The sequence below is a fragment of the Serinus canaria genome, chromosome 2, assembly GCF_022539315.1.
Source record: "Serinus canaria isolate serCan28SL12 chromosome 2, serCan2020, whole genome shotgun sequence".
NCBI lineage: Eukaryota > Metazoa > Chordata > Aves > Passeriformes > Fringillidae > Serinus > Serinus canaria.
The window spans coordinates 142,348,510-142,364,893 of NC_066315.1; the positions used below are offsets into that span (position 1 = coordinate 142,348,510).

General features: G+C 47.1%; 1 protein-coding gene across 1 annotated transcript in view; it reads right to left on the reverse strand.

Moving 5' to 3' along the window:
* Nucleotides 1–16,141, reverse strand: part of CYRIB (CYFIP related Rac1 interactor B) — a 97,338-nt gene extending 81,197 nt beyond the window's left edge. The window contains exon 1 of the mRNA XM_030226872.2: nt 15,997–16,141. The gene's annotated coding sequence lies outside the window, so the exon portion shown is untranslated. The remainder of the gene's footprint in view (nt 1–15,996) is intronic.
* Between the last annotated feature and the right edge of the window lie 243 nt (nt 16,142–16,384).

The window sequence follows — 16,384 nt, forward strand, 5'->3', positions numbered from 1 at the left end:
GGTGAACCTACGCTGGTAGCACACTGGCAAGGGAAGAGGCCTGCTAAGCAACTGAGATAATCCAGCATCACCAAGTTTAGGAGGTCATGGCCACAGATTACACTTCTGAATTTACAGCACTCAGTGGAGGAAAAGCTCCAGATGCACCTGTGTGTCTGTACTTGGGGAGTAGAAAAGCTGTGATCACCTCAGCAGGTGCTGGGCCATCACCTTTGCTCATTTGAGAGGTGCCCTTCTCTAACAAAACTCCTAAATGTCACTGTAAACTCCTAAATGTCACTGTATTTATTCACTCTGAGTAGCAGTCAGTGCTACTTAAAAGTGAGGCCTTCACCAAGTCAGAGGAGGCTGCAAATCAGGTGGTGTAGAGTGGCAGAGTTTCACTTGACCTCCCATTAGCCCCAGTCACGCCAGTTAATTAAACAAAGTAAACCCCAGAACCACAGGAGGAAATAAATATATATCTGAACTTGAACTTTCTTACAAACGTTATCTTTTATTTTTCTTCTCTTCCCCACAGAATTTTTCAGATCAGCAGCATAGTAGCATTCAGTTAATGGACAGAATCAATGTTTCAGAGAACAGGGAAGACAATGTCCCAGAGAGTTAGACTGTCTCATGACTCCCTGGAAGAGAACCCAGTTTTTTGTTTTGGTTTGATTTGGGAGTTTTTGACACAGTTGTGCTGCCCTGATGGAAACAAATATTCATTGATCCCATTTAAATTTCTGCCTACCTCAGGAGCATGAGACTGGTATTTTACTTTGATCACATTCTTTGTCATGATGTAATCATTGCAGGGATTTTGTTTATTGCTGGGTGTTTTTTTTTTTTTTTTCTTTTTCCTCAAAATGCTTAATTCCTTTGTTATTAGAAGCCCTCAGAACAGCATTTGGCTCATAAGTGATTTTTGGGCCGTGTCTAGGTGTTAGTTACCAAGGGATATTGTCAAGAGACCATTTCATTTTGCCTCACCTATTTCCTCTGCTACAGCTGTTCTTAGTTTCCTCTCCACATCACAGGGGAAGTTGCAATCTTCAGTTGGGGAAATAGGTAACTTAATGAAAGCACCTCAGGGAAGGGCTCTGCAGAGCACCAGTCTCAGGGGACAATTGCAAAATTCAGTGAGTAAACATGGACTTCTGTTAGGCACTGCTGGGCAACACACGAGCAAGGACAGCATCTCAGGCTGCACCCAATAGTATTGTTCCTTGAGTTCCAGTGGCACAACCACGAGCTGAGGGTGCTCAGCACCTCACAGCACTGCAGTGTCACTGTTGCTGCTGTTCTGCCCTTGTATCACTATTTCAGTTTGAAAGGACCTGACTCTTTGGTCCCATCTGAAAACTAGAATTCAATTTAGCAAATCAAAACCTCAACTGGTTCTGCAGCATTCACTTGAACTTCTATAAACCAAATTTATCTTTGTGTGTGATCTAAGTGATATTGAGCCTACCAAATAATGAAAGAAAAAATAGACTGTGATTTAGTTATTAGCTCACCATCTACATCTACCTCTTTAAAACAACACTGTTTTGATGCAGTCATCTCTTGTATACCTTTATACTTCTGCCTTTTTGCGATGCCATCAATATGCTCCAAAGAGCAGCAGACATTAAAATCATTTTAGTTTACCAAATTGCTGAATATAAGAACTAATGCTGAATTTTGAAGAAACCCTTTTCTCATCAGTACACACAATTTCTTGTATGTTCTCCCATGACCTCATATGCAGTGGTTAGGTAGCACTCTTTTTCTGTGGGATAAGAAATTCCCAGTCGCTCATTACCAGCACAGTAGGCATGTTTAGGTTATGAAGCAGAATTTTTGAGCACAATCATTTTAAGATGCCTGGGTAGCTCGAGGGACAGAAATAGAGTCCTTACTGGTCCCACAAGCACAAGTCCCTCTAGCTGCAAGGAAGAGTTTGCTAGCAGAGGAAATGGAAAGCCAGGACTTTCCTGTGCTGTAATCTGTGAGAGACAGACTGGGTGCAGATGAACGCTTCCATGAAACAAAGCATTTAGGCAGGCACTTAAACACTTCCTCTGCTGAGGAACTGTAACACTGCACACCAGACATCTTTCTCTTCCTTTTTCCTGAGCAGAAATATGGCACCTAGGGCTAAATATAGCACCAGATACAGCTGTTTAATATTCAGTTAGCAAGAACAGACAGTAAAGCTGGTATTGCACATTGTAATTGCTTAAACTTATTCTGAGTTTTCCCAATTGATTAAAAGATAGTATTTTTTATGTCCAGCTGATAAACCCCATGCATGAGCTGGGAAACATTCTGTGCCTGTTTATAGCAATGGATCCAGTCCCATCTGAGACATCTGGGTTCCTGGAGTCACATCTTAGGTACCTATTATGTTAATGATCAGACTAGACAGCTTTCCCCATGACCACACCACCTCTGCAGGATTGCATCACAAACCAGCAGGATTTTTTAAATACATGCTCACATTCTCCTGATTCTAAATTATTCCTGTCTCAGGCAGTCAACAAGCTAAAAACCTGAAAGAAGCAAAGTAGTCTTCTTATGTGAGGTGCTAGGCTGTACCTCTGAAGCTTAGACCATGTTTCTGACCTCAGACTTCTCGTATGACATTAAGCAAGAAGGCTACAAAGCCTGGCAACGGTACCTCCCATTCTGAAAACTTCTAAGTGCCTAAAATGATGCCATTAAACTTCAGTAATTTCATATGTAAAAAGCTAAATTGGAAATATTTGTACAATGCCTTAAAGAACCACAGGAGCAATTCCTGCTCTTAGCAGCTTGCAGACTAAGCTGTAGATGAGAGGAAAACACAAATGCTGAGATCTGCTGTACACTGGCTTTCTACAACCAAGCTAGCCCTAAATCAACAAACATGGGCACAAAAGTTGGAGCAGCACAGTGTCTCACACAGGAATGTGTTATGCAATGAGGCTGATCACTCTGAGTTGTTTTCCAGCTTGCCTGTGAGCCCTTGGCCTCTGCCAGGTAACCATTCTTCTTGTCCCAGGACACACAGCCTGCACTCCCCTGGAAATCAGGTTTGTGGTGCTGGACGCTCAACAGACGTGTATACTGCCCAGTCAGCCTGCCTGGGTCATCTCCTGCCTGGCTGGCAAGATGTTAGAGAGACACTGGGGAAGCTGCAGTGGAAGCACTGGGAACATAGTAGGGAAGGAGGGAGCTGGAAACAGGGAGGAGCTGAGAAGTTTTGCACTGAAGAAGATCCAGTGGGAAATGCAGGGCACACAGAATGCAAATCAGGAGAAAATTACAATTCATTAGTTACACTGTTAACAGGACTCTATTTTTCAATTATATTTTCTTCTCTTCTAAAAAAAACCCCAAATGGTACCTGCTCCTTCATGCTCCCATAATGTTGCCATTACTATTTTTATCTTAATTGTTTATCAGTTGAATTTTATGTTAAAAGGCTGGTAGGGGCAGTTGTAGAGAATACAACATTTCTGTGGTTTGCTCAAAGAAGACCAGCTTAAGCAGGGATGTGAGAGGGCCTGGGGAACCATGTGAGAGCAAGGAGAGGCATAAGGGCAGTGAGCCAGTCATAAGTGTGCATGCTTTTAAATGGTTTTAATGGGGTCACTTCTGTCCTAAGGCACAACACGCTGCTGCTTGGATGACAGACTCTGCCCCTGAGCTTGTGAAAGGTTTTTCAGCTGAGTGTGACAAGCTTGGGTTTAGTGCAGAGGGGGCTGCACTCAGGACTTGAATGTGGCCAGATGGCAAAGAGGGGCACGTGTGCCCATTGGAAGACTGAATGGCTACCAAGAAAGGCAGAGAGTAGGAGACCACGGTGCAGAAAAAGACCTCATGTCGTATTGAGACTTGGACAAAGGTTTCAGAAGAAGTGGGTGGTTTGGAAAAGGCTGCAAAGAGACAACATTGTAATATAACTGCTGTCAGTCAGAAGGAATGGCTGCAGGTTTATTCTGTGATAAACATTTAAATTGTTCAGTGCAGAATGTTTTAAAACCTGACTCATCCTCATTAGTACAGCTAATCACCCAGTGAGTCTTTTCTCTTTTCCATGTCATGTTCTTCTGATATTGCAGAGAAATAGAAAATATACTTTTAAATTAAGAAATTGTAAATAAACAACATGGAGTGGTCCAAACACATAGCAATTTGGAACTCTCCTCATTTAGTGCTTACTTACAAAAGTGTTTGTCCAGTACTGTTCCCTCTACTCTCCTGTCCATCCCTGCCATGAGAATATTGCAGGCAGAAGTAGGAGGATTTTGTTAGAATTAATCACTGATCACCTCCTTGTAAAGGTTTTATTTTATTCTAAAAGGAGTGAGGGAAAAGCACACACATACATACAACAACCCAGAGCTTTAGGATAAAAGAAATAAAATATTGGTCATATTAATTTCTCCCTCAGGAAGGAAAAAATACAGGCATTTACTGATCAAAAAGGGGTGGGGTTTTTTTTTAATTTTTGTTTGTTTGCTTTTGCTAATCTTTAAAAATGCTTAATACATTGCTTGTGGGCTTCATGTTTCACTTTAATGCAGAGTTAACCCTTGAAATTCATTAATTGACTTTATGTTGCATTAAATGCTGCAATCAATTCAGTCTCAATATTCTACACTTTTATCTCTGCTCTAAAAAAAAGCTTTATTAGCTTTACTTGGCTCAAAACCAATACAGTGAACTACCCTTAATTATTAATAATCTGTTTCCCCTTCAATAAAACTTTTTGAACCTTTACTACAGTAGGATGATATATTTATTTGGTGTGTAGGGTTCAGAGCAATACAGTGCACTCTCTCTGGGAAAGAATCCAAAAATAACTATCTACTTGATATCAACCCAAGGGATTTCCTAAGGGATTGGGAGTATCATTTCAGGGCAGATCATCAGTGGTTTAGGGGAATTGGACAAATTTGTGTCTGGGGAACAGATGCCTCAGGGTTTGTAAATGTGTGAGAGAACCTTTCCCCCCTCGGTCACCAGTTCAGGTCCATCCAGCACAGCAGTGACTGGAAGCTATTAAACATCTAATGAACTTCTGGGGCCTCCTGAAACAGGGAGTGGGATTCCTAACAGACACTTGCTAACATCTTGGAGCTGCTCCTACCCAAGCTGCAGCCTCAACAGCAATACACAGACACAGAAACTGGGAATAAGCATGACGGAGTAAAGAACATTTCATCTGCTAAAGGCAGTAAGCAGGCTGCTTCTGGGCTGGCAATCCAGCTTTAGATTTACTGCGGGCACTTTCTTGTTCTTTAAAAGAAAGGAAATTATGTATTATAAAGCACTGTGTTATGTAACCTTTCCTCACAAACGCCATCAGAAGGGCCCAGAAGTCTTACAAACCCATAATTGCAATGTCTCCGGCCTTGGAGAAGATAAAGGAGTAAAGAAAGATTTGTTTTCATACTTAGAGGCCAGTTCTGGGAGTCCTGGGACTCTTGAACTGCTACATGCTGCACATCCAGCTTTTGGGCTGGTCTGCTAGGAGAAAGAGGAGACAAATGCTGAGCATTACAACCACAAACCACAGCTGTTGATGGGAATTGGCAGGAGACCAGGGAATGCCGGGAAGCATAGATGGCCTGCAGCAAAAGGTAGGGCTGAGCCGGGCTCTCTGGCACTTGAACCTGTTTTATTCTCCTGGTGCTTTTCCATCCTGGCATTTGGTTTCCGTGACAGCGCAAGGGAGGGACAGTATGGTGCAATTTTATGGTATGTTCTCCTGGGCTATGTTGGCACTTCCTCGGGTAAACATGCCTCGCCTGAGGCTCAGCTTCACTGGGCCCCTGGCTTCAGAGGATTGGCAGTGCTTTAGTTTGCTGATAGCTCCGTCCAGTTGTCTCCGTATTTCATTTGAAGAGGAGGGGGTTGAGACTTGCCAACTGTCCTCCTGCTCTTTTAAAACAGAGCCATGGTGAGGCAGAGATGAGCTGTGGCAAAGCCCTGTCCATCAGCAGAGCTGCCACCAGGAGAGCATGTGATGGGGCTCATAGCTCTGTGGTCTGGTTGGAGCCAGGCTTTGTGCCACAAGACCTTGGATGTACCCTGGTGCTCTCATTTCCTTGCACCTTTTTGAGTGGAAGATTTTCGGGGGTCTCTTTATCCACTCCTATGTTACATGACTTAACTGTACCCAAATTCAGGCTCGGGCTTCTGAATAGTGCAGTAATTTAGGCTGCAAAGAGCATGCAAGTCTAAATGTCTGAAAAAGAAGGAGGGGAAAAAAAGAGGAGGGTTTCTGTAATGGGATCTGCTGCTCACCCATTTTATTTAGCAGCATGTGCAAATCTTGCTATTCCGGTCCATTATATTCAACAGTCTTATACTCAGTGGCAGGTGAAATGTCATACCTCGGGGTAAATTTTCACTGCAGTAGGCAGAGAATTTGTCCTTTAAACACCCTTAGTATTAATGGGACATTGATCCAGCAATTTAAACTCCAAGAGATACAAATGTCTCAAGTGGGACCATTTTCAAATGTGTTGACATTTTGATTCACAAAATAAGATACTTTTAGAAACAAATGCAAATTCATTTCATTCTAGATTTGAGGTCAGCTGGATACTGGAAGAGAAATGTGCAATGAATGTTTAGTATGCTCATCAACTATCTTTTAATCTCTGTACACTCAAGGGATAAAAATTACATCAGAGAGAGTAAGGACAATTTCTAAAGTTCTCTGTATTAACTAGTGTATCTTCTCGTGGGGCTGGAACCTAAATTCACCTACTGCACTTGCAATATTAGTGTCTAAGGCAAAAGAAGGCTCTAGAACAAGGGACCAAATTTCAGTGACCTCTGAAAATATGTCTTTCACACAATCTGATTTGCTTTCATCTCCAAAGAGCTCTGATCCTGCTGAGATCCATTGGGGAAATTGTCAGTGTTTTATTGATGTCAGTGAAATTCGCAGGATTGGAGCCCAACAAAATAGTGCAGGCAAGAAAACAAAACAAAGTAAAAACAGCAAGAGGGGGTAGCTTAGTTTGTTCCCAGACCAATGCTCTGGCTGCTCTTCCAGCTCAGAAACTATTCAGCACATATGAGAAGGATGATCTAAACAAATATTTAGAAGACACCCACAAACTGGCTGACAGAGAGTGAGTAGGTCAAACCTTGAGGGAACATGGCAAGGCCTGAATGTGGTGTGGGCTGCATCCTGCAGAAGAGGGCAAAGCAGATATGGAGCCACTTTGGAGGAAGACCAGCTTGGCAAGTTAGTGGGTCAGAGTTGGGTGTGAACTACCACCTCCTGCCCTTGGACCAAGGCTTGGGGGGCACTGCCATGGCTGCAGGCAGGGCACTGGGGGCAGAAACATGGCTCACCTCCTGTCATGTCACCTCCCTCCTGTCTCCTTGGACTTGAGCAGGTGCTACAGCTCCTATCAGAGGGGAGTGAAAGGGGATCTGCTCCCTGTGCTGAACCCCAGCAGGCAGGGCCAGCAGGGGCTGGCTCTGGTTTCCCCCAGAAGCAAGGACACCTCTAACTGTCCCCCAAAGCTCTCCCAGCAGCAGGGCTGACGAGAGGCTGAGGCATGCAGGACACATGGGTAGTAATGTGGGTGGGGTGTGTGCTATTATTCCACAGGGGATTTCACAGGAAGCCCATGGCTCCCCTCAAGTGGACATGAGCATCCCCTGTTGAAGAAACCCCAGCTGGTGAATGTCACCTGACAGGGAACATGAGGACTCGGATCATCTCATGCATGAGGAACTAGGGGAGGAGAACAAACACAGGGAAGTTCCTCACCAAAGTCCCCCTGCAGAGCAGCCTCTGCTCTTCCCCTTCCCCAGCAGGGCTTGTGCAGACAGGGTTGCAGTTCTGGGAGCCACTGTCCAGGGGAAGTTACACCAATTTGGGCACTGACTGAGAACACAACTTCCCTTGCAGACACTTGTACAGCAGTGCCCAACAGAGCTAAGAGGAAGAGGAAAAGCCCAGACACTGTTCAACATGCAAATAACTATGTTCAAGTCTATGAAAACTTCCCAGGAACAGCTCCAAACCCATGCAGCACTGGGCAATGTGCTGATAGGGCATGATCCCTTTGGTGGCCTTGGATCAGATGGTCCTCTCCAAGAGCTCTGGATAAGTGCTCCAGCCTGCCAGTGGGTTCAGCAGGCACTCAAGGTTATCAGGATCAGTCCTTTTCTACGTGCTCACTTGAACATAGTACTGTCCTTCTGCTCTCTTTTCTTGCTTCCTCAAACTGACTGGTGTCTGCAGGAGAAAGAATTTACTGCTCCTGTGCCAGCTATGTGATCTCCTGGGAACCCTGTACAAAAGCACGTGGGATGACACAGTGCCCACACAGGAGGCCTTTTCCCACAGAACAAGAGTTCTGAGTACATTCACCAAGTGCTTCTCACATCAGGGAGTTTAGTTTTTAAAAAAAGGATGACAGACCTCACAAAGTTTGAAAGGCTTTTTTTTTTTTTTTTGTATGAATAGCAGCTACAGGTCCTAGGTGCCTCAATGCATATTAAATGTATTTTAGAGGTGGTGTGATTCATGTCATGTCCAGGAATTCAGGGGGGTGGCAGCAGACCTAGAATGTGTGCAAGTAGACCTACAGCAGGTTTTGCTCATAAATGCAATTATAGTAATACTAGTAACCAGGATGTATCAGCTGTAAATCCTCACCACAAGAAGTCCTGGTATAAGATTTGCAACTTGGAGGCACTTCTAAAACCATCTCCTTTCAAGGCAGTAATCCTGGGAAAGAAACATGGTCCCAGTCCTTAAATAGAGATGGGAGTGGTTTCTTCATTCACATTCGAGGGATTCCAGTAGGCTGTTGCCAGTGATATGTGGGATACTCAGAGTGCACTGACAAGAGAGCACTAACATGTACAGTAAATATTTCTTAATGCTTCAATGTAAGCAGGATGCCTGACATACCCACTAAAGCACAGAAGATGGAATTTGGTCATCAGCAAGTCCTTCAGTGAGAGTTAGGATTCACAGGCAGGAGCACCTGCCCTCCTCAGTTCTGGGATTGCCAGAAGAGTTCTGGGAATTGGGCTCCTAGTTTTTATCTATGAGTTTTGTTGACTGATCCAGACAAACCACCATGGAAGCCCTAATCATCCCTAGAGCTTGCAGACCACAGAGATACTCCCCATCACACTCTGTCCCCGTGTCTCTATCAAGACACGGAGTTGGTAGAACATCAATCTCGCAACACATAGCTGTCCACTGCCAGGAGCACGCTGCTGGATGAGGCCTGCAGAGACAGCTTCCATTTGTCCCTCCATGGGATAGTTCAGAGGAGGCATAACCCAGGAAAACAAGCCAAGTCCAGGTCTTCTGTGGCTTTTCCCATTTGGGGATGGTGCCTGTCCCTTGCCTGAAGCATCCTGGGCACTTCACAAGCCTCCACCACAACCCCTGCAGAGGTTTCTGGGCAGCAACAAGCCTGATGCAGTCCAGCCCTCCCTGGTTTTGCACCATGCATGCTCTGGTTGGGAGCATGGTGCAAAGAGTGTGAATCCAGCCCTACCACCCGGGGTGAATCTCAGCAGCCACCCCTGGCCACTGAGAGCCAAACCAGAGTCCTCTCTGGTGCTGTTACAGGAGGGAGGTCAACAGTTTCACCACACTGGAGCAATGCCAGCCCTTTGAGTAAACTTTTCAAAGCTGCACTAAGGCATTGTTTAATTTTGATTTCCAAGTGACCTCTGATTCCTCTGGATATGCTAGGGGAGGAAGAACATTCACTCCGAGGAGTTTGACTTAGGCAATGGGCACTGGGCCTAGCACGGCAGTTCCCAGGGAAGGAGGGGGAGAGGTGAAGGCCCTTGCTGTTCTCCATCCCCCAAACACATCACCCCACCAGTCTGCTGCACACTTTAGCTTGCACCAATAAACGTGTTTGCATGGGTCATGCTGCGAATGAAAACAATGCCAGGGTGTGAGATGAAAAATAGTCTGCAAAGAACCAAACCACCTGAGAGTTATTCTAGGGAGGTAAATAATTCAGCAACTGTTTTTTACTGCAGCCCTGTTAACAGAAACTCAATTACAGAAGAGGAAAGTAAACCACAGCTGGGAAGAGAAAACAAGTGTCTTGAGGGCTCCTATCTCACCAAGGAAATGGTGGGTGGATCCGGGCCCCAGCATGGGACTCGGGCCACATCCAGGGCTCTGAAAACAAGTGACCTTAGCACAATGCATCCAAAGCTGCACTCACAGCAGTTGAGAAAAGAAATTAAAGGAGTGTGGTAAAAATGCTCTGGCTGTTGCTAACACTTCACAGTGCTGAAAGCAGCTCTCAGTATTGGCACAAGGCTAGTGGTATCTGCACCGCTTTCTGCTAACTGGTGACTGAGCCCTGCGGGGAAGCGAAGCTGCAAGGACAGGAGTGGGACAAGGTGAAGGAAGTGTAAGCTGCAAACCTCTGCTTGCCTTGCTCAGTATCAGATGAATGTTAATTCTCTGCTGGTTTGCACAGACACAGACAGGCCTGTTCCTACTAATTTTAGCCCTTACCTAAATTAAAACTACAGATATGTTATTTTCTTCATAGTATTTTTTCCTCTTTTTAACAGGTTGTAAGCTGCCAGATGCACTCCTTGTGGTTAAGAAATTGGTGCTGTCCAAGGGGAGGTGAGAAACCTTTTGTTAAAAATAAAAGGCAGACAGAACAAAATTGCACATTAAAATTGGAGCTATCACAAGTGCCACCTCAGCTGCCTGTGCTTTGCTGAGGGCCCCTGGCCAGGCTGCATTGTGGTCTGGAGATGCACCTTCCTCAAACCTCAGAGGTCCCAGCCCAGTATGCCCAGCTCTCTCCCAGCTGTGCACACACAGAGGTTGTGCTGTGCCCCATCATGAGCACACACACAAAACCACCTGCGTTCTCTACCTTCACTACCTCCACCCATACATCCACCCTGCATATATGCCTTTGGTCCTGCTGGCCAAAAATACACCTGCACCCAGAGCTTCCTCTCCCTGCCACTGTGCCTTTCCCCTGACAAGGGCAAGCACCTTCTCTTTGCTCCTCCCCTCACACCTGGATCTGTCACCCGTCTCTCGCAGAGGTAAATGAAGTGCTGAGGTAGATGAAGTGCTGAGCCTGCCCACAGTGGGAGGAAACCCTGTGCTAGAAATGGGTGTGAAAAAGTGGTGAAATGAGGAAACATTTGTGAAAGGAAGTGAGTGGGTGGAGGGAAAAGTCTGGAGTGAACAAAAATCAACAAATAACACACTGAAACTTGAGCTCTGAGTGCTCAGGGTCGGTAAAAGTACACTGAAATACAAAAAAAAGAACACACAAATTACTACCAGAATGTAAGTATTCTATGCTAACATACACCTAATGTATGCTTGGAAACAAAGCACTGAAAATAAAGGGGAGGCTCAAAATAAAGAAGATGTCTTAAGATCTAATGCCTTAACAGCAGATCAGGTAGCTCCAGTGAGGGCAAGAAAGGGAGGCACAGCAGATCATGCTCATGCATTTTACTGGATCTAGGTTACTGGATCCCAAAGTCCAAATGGATTGATGGTCTCACTAAACAGACATGGATTTTAGCAGCTGTCAACAGACTGCATGCCACTGTAAATTTTAGTTTAATACATTCAAGTCAAGCATTTGAAGGATAATATTAAAAAAGAAATCAAACAGCTATTTCTAGAACAATCAAAATGGAAGCCCAGCTCTGTTGTTTCTGATACAGCAGTAGTTTCTTAGATAAGATTTTTCCCTGACAGATGTAGCCATGCAGGGACCTAGGAGTACAGTTCCCAGTTTTTCAGCCTATTACATGTGCATTCCTGACCTGTAAAACTTTCCTTACTTTTCTAGTCTTGCAGAGCAAGATTGACAGTGCTGTATTTTCAGCAGTACACCAAAAAAGATCTTGTTTTTTCTCCTTAAAGGACAACAAACTTGGCCCAAAGGGGCTGTACCAGAAGCCAGCCAGTTTTGCCCTGGGAGAATCAGCCCACACAACCACAGCTCCCACTGGTGAGAAGTTATTCAGACAAGTCACTCCTCTAACCACTCACCCAGTGAGTTGGTTTCATCCAAGCTGCTGCCATGGCCATGGAGAATGAACAGCAGACAGGTAAACAGCTATTATGGCATGCACACAAAACTGTCCAGTTTTGGTTGCACCTCATTCCTTCCCACATGTTTCAAACCAGCCTGCTCCACAGGGATCCTCAGAAGAGGTTCCCTACACACGTAGTAAGACTGCCCATACCATCTCCATATTTAAAAGAATAACAAAAGTGACCTGTGAGTTGTATTATTCCCAGATTTGTCAGTGGAGGAGCCAAATGTACTCACTGGGCATGACACTGCTCCTCTGGGGCTACGGCGAGCGAGCTCTCTTGGAAAGCCGGCAGTGCATCCGTGCCACGGGTTACGATGATTGCTGCTGACAGGTTCTTCATGGTATCACAACAAATTAGGTCACAGATTAGATTTTCATAGCACAGATTACAACTTGTGTCTATATCTTTTTCTTAAATAGAGAGGGTTGTGGCCAGGAGGTTTGACCTCAAGACTGGGAACAAGGCAGATGCTTGGGATTGGGGGGGCCCTATTTCTCAGCTGAGACAAAGACTGTCTTAGCAAGACTCTGATAAAATGCCTGGTTTTCTGCTGTAGTCAGAAGACTTGTTTTTTTTCCCTTTTTATCCAGCAAGCCTTTGAGAAATGAGTTTGTCCACTAGATACCCTGGGGTAGATCAATCATAGAGCATTGTTGCAAAACAGATAGCAAACCCAGCTCTAGAAAGAACTTTTAGGAGAAATGAATTTTTATTACAGAAAAGCAGCTTCCACCACCTGAAAAACTGCTGGGAATGGAAACCAAAGCTACCTATTAGACTTATCCCACCTATTACCACAAGGTCACACATACACGCAGTTTGAGCATCTCTAGTGCAGAAAGACCTGAAGGGAATAAATTCATGTGTGTAGTATTTGTTTTAAAATATACCCAGCAAGGACAGTAACAGAACTCAAGCACCAAAAAAAAAAAAAAAAAAAAAAAAAAAAAATCCAAGCTATATCAAGTTCCACACAGAGCAGCACAGAACAAAGGTTTCCAACAGCTGAGTAACTGCAGACACCGTGCAAAGTGCTTCCTACCCACTGCAAGATACAGCCCTGCTGCAGATTTGAAAAGCAGCTCCAGCAACTGTGTTCCAGCAGACTGTCAGGGCTGTGTTCTGCTCCCAGCCACCTCCTCCCTCGAAGCTGAGCTGCTGCAGGGGAGAGAAGGCTCCTGGGAGCCAGCAAGCTGGATTCAGCTCCCTGTGGAACCGTGCAGGTCTGCATGGGGGCAGTGATTCAGCTGATAAGCAGGCTTGCAGCCATGATAAGCACTAAATGAAAACCTAAACCAGACTATCAGGAGGACAGGTCTTGGACTGAACTAACCTCAGAGACAACTCTTTCTAAGTCAGGGTAAAGAGAGCAATGCAGGAATGACATTCAGCTTACAGAAGCAGTCCTGATAGCACAACGGAATCACCTTTGTGCTTGGGTAGCCCAGAGACCTGCACTGGCTCTCTATGGAGCCTCTGGAGCATGTACCTACTCAGCCAGAGCAGGTCTGCTTATACCTGCTGGCAGACCAAACTCTAGTCCCTAATCAAGCCCCTGAGGCTGTCTGCAGCCAGAGGACACAGCCTGTCTTCCTGTTCCCAGGGCAGCAAGAGGAGCACATGAGGCTGTGCCTGTGCCCTATCTGCAGGTTTAGACAGGCTGGTGCTCAGCACCCTCCCCTCGGCCCCACACCAGCCCAGCTGCCAACGCTGCTGGCCTGAATCATCGCCTGTGCCTCCAGCTCCGAAACAATCTCGCACGTCACTTCAGCAGTTTTTCACAGGAAATATGCTTTTACTTTCAAAATACTCTGGGCCTTGTTCTCCTCCAACAAGCACAGGAAGTACCTCAAATACCAGTCTTTATTTTTGTGAGCCACTGTGTATCCTCTGATACCTTTGAGTACAAAGAAATAAACAGGAGTTGAGAGTAGCTGTGCCCTTCCATGCTCAGAGGCAATATTAACGTTTTTTAACTCGTCTCAGTGCATCAGCCTCTCTCAGTGCCCTTACTGGGCACACTCACATTTAGAAGCACAGAATGAGGCCTAACAATTTTTTCCTCAAGCCTGAGCTGTGCTGTCCCGATTATTGAAAATCCATCACACACACTCTTTGCTGAGCAGTCTGAACTATTGATCTCAGTTAGAGAAAAGTATGCTCTGGACTTTATTGGAATTGTCTTTAAAAGTCCTCTTGGTACAACTGTTCTACTGGATGCTGAGTGCTTCCTAGTCTCCCTGCAGAGCACTGCCTCAGACTTGCTCTGGAGCTTCTTCATGCCAGGGGCTCCTGCTGAGCCATGGAGGAAACCGCACCACGCACCCTGGGAAAGCAAGCAGTGACAACTCTCAGCACTGGTGAGGCCCCTGGCCTGAGCAGTGCTCCCAGAGAGGAAGAGCGAGCAGCAGGTAGGGACTGCTGTCTGCAACAGCAGCTGACAGCATCCTACTGCCTGGACAGGCACAGGCTCCTGATCCCTGCTGAGCAGGGAAACCAGGAGGAGCCATGCAGACAAATGCTGCCTCTCTCTGAGACAAGATGACCCTGAGCAGAGCCAAGCTGACTGAAATGACCCAGGGTGTCTGTATGCATCTGAGAGAGTCCTTCAGAGGACATGTAGGCACTATGAACACTCCCCAACTCCTCATAGCATCAGTTCTGTCCTCCTCAACATTAAACAGGCAGCAGCCATTGCCAACCTCGTTTTCAGTCAAGCTCTGAAACAAAGAGGACATTAAACTTCCACCAAAATCCCACATCTCTTCAAAGTACTTCTCAGTTCGAGGTGCAGATGCAGGGTTTTCTTTGTTTGAATTTTTAAAAAAGGGCCTTTCTACTGTTTTAATCACATACCTAAGAAAACACTAAATAAGCATTATCCTCATGGCTTTTTGGGTCTTAAATTAAAGAATGTACACATTTTTATGTATATTTAAAATGGTTATTAGGGATAAGAGTTCATTTTTAAATGGCAAAAGGGTAGCTTTGCTTCAAACCATACAGCCAGGTAATCTTCACTGTTTAGGGGCTGCTCTGTGCTATTCTGCTTTAGCACTAACTCTTTTGAAACTCTATAGCTTGCTCAAGAGAGGGGTAGTTTTCACACAGTGGCATGATCACAACCACACCACCGTTCCTGCCCAGATGAGGAAGTACCAAATTCCCCAAAGCAGAAGTGCTCACCCTCTCACCAGCCAATCCAGCACATTTCTGCCTGCTGGGCTGAACTTTTAGGCACGAGATTTTCATGAACGAGGACGAATAACAAGTCTTCGGCATGGCACCCAGCATCTGTACAAAAAGCCTCCATATAACATGGTCACTGCTGCGCCCAGCCCAGGACAGCCACACACAGAACCAACCATGGCTTCCTCCTGAGGCCGGCCAGCCCGGCGTGCTGCTGCTCGGCTTCAATCGGCAGTGACTGGAGATGGTGTGGGGTGGTGTGAGGGCTGTCACAGCGCTCGCTGGATCTGCCAGGACCTCCCGTGCCCGGAGGAGCAGATCCGCCTCGGCCCCTCCTGGCCCGGGCGGCCTCGCAGTCCCCGTGCCCTGGGGGAGGCAGAGCTCGTCCAGAGCCGCCTCTGGCCGCCCTGGCGCTCTCTCCGCGGCCTCACAGACCACCCTGCGCCGCGGGAGGCGGCCGGGAAGGCGCGGGGCTGCCCGGGCAGTGCTGAGCATCCTCTGCGGGGGCTGCGCCTTCCCGCCCGGGGATGGGGGACAGCGGAGCGGGGGCTGCCCCGGCTCCTTCCCGGTTCCTCTCCGGCCCGAGGCTCCCCACGGGCGCCCACCGCACGGCTCCGCTCAGGCTCCTCCCGGCTCTTCAGGCGATCCCCATCTCCCTCTCGCTCCCGCTGAGCCGCCCCTCGCCGCTGCCTCCGCGCCCCGCTCCGCCCGCCCCGGGGGGCGCGGGCAGCCCTTACCTGGGCACGGGGCGCAGCCTCGTCCCTCCGGCTGCTGGCGGCGTCACGGCCGCAGGTTGTGGCTGCGGGCGGCGGTGCCGCATCGATATAAAAGGAAGCGGCGCGGGGGGAGGGAGAGGCGGCCCCGGCACCTTCGCCGCGCCCGGCCCCGATCCCCGGGCCCCTCACAAGCTCCCTCCCCGCCGCCCCCAGGGCAGCGGCCGCGGCTTCCCCGGGCAGCCCCCGCGGGCCAGCGGCACTCGCGGGGTGCTCACCCCGCCGGGCCGAGGGTAAAGGATGGGGGCAGGTCAGAGCCTTCCCATCAGCGCCTACATCCATCCCCGGGGGCTAGGAGAGACCCTTCGTGAGGAGCCAGATATGGCCCTGTCCTCACGGGCTGCACACACAG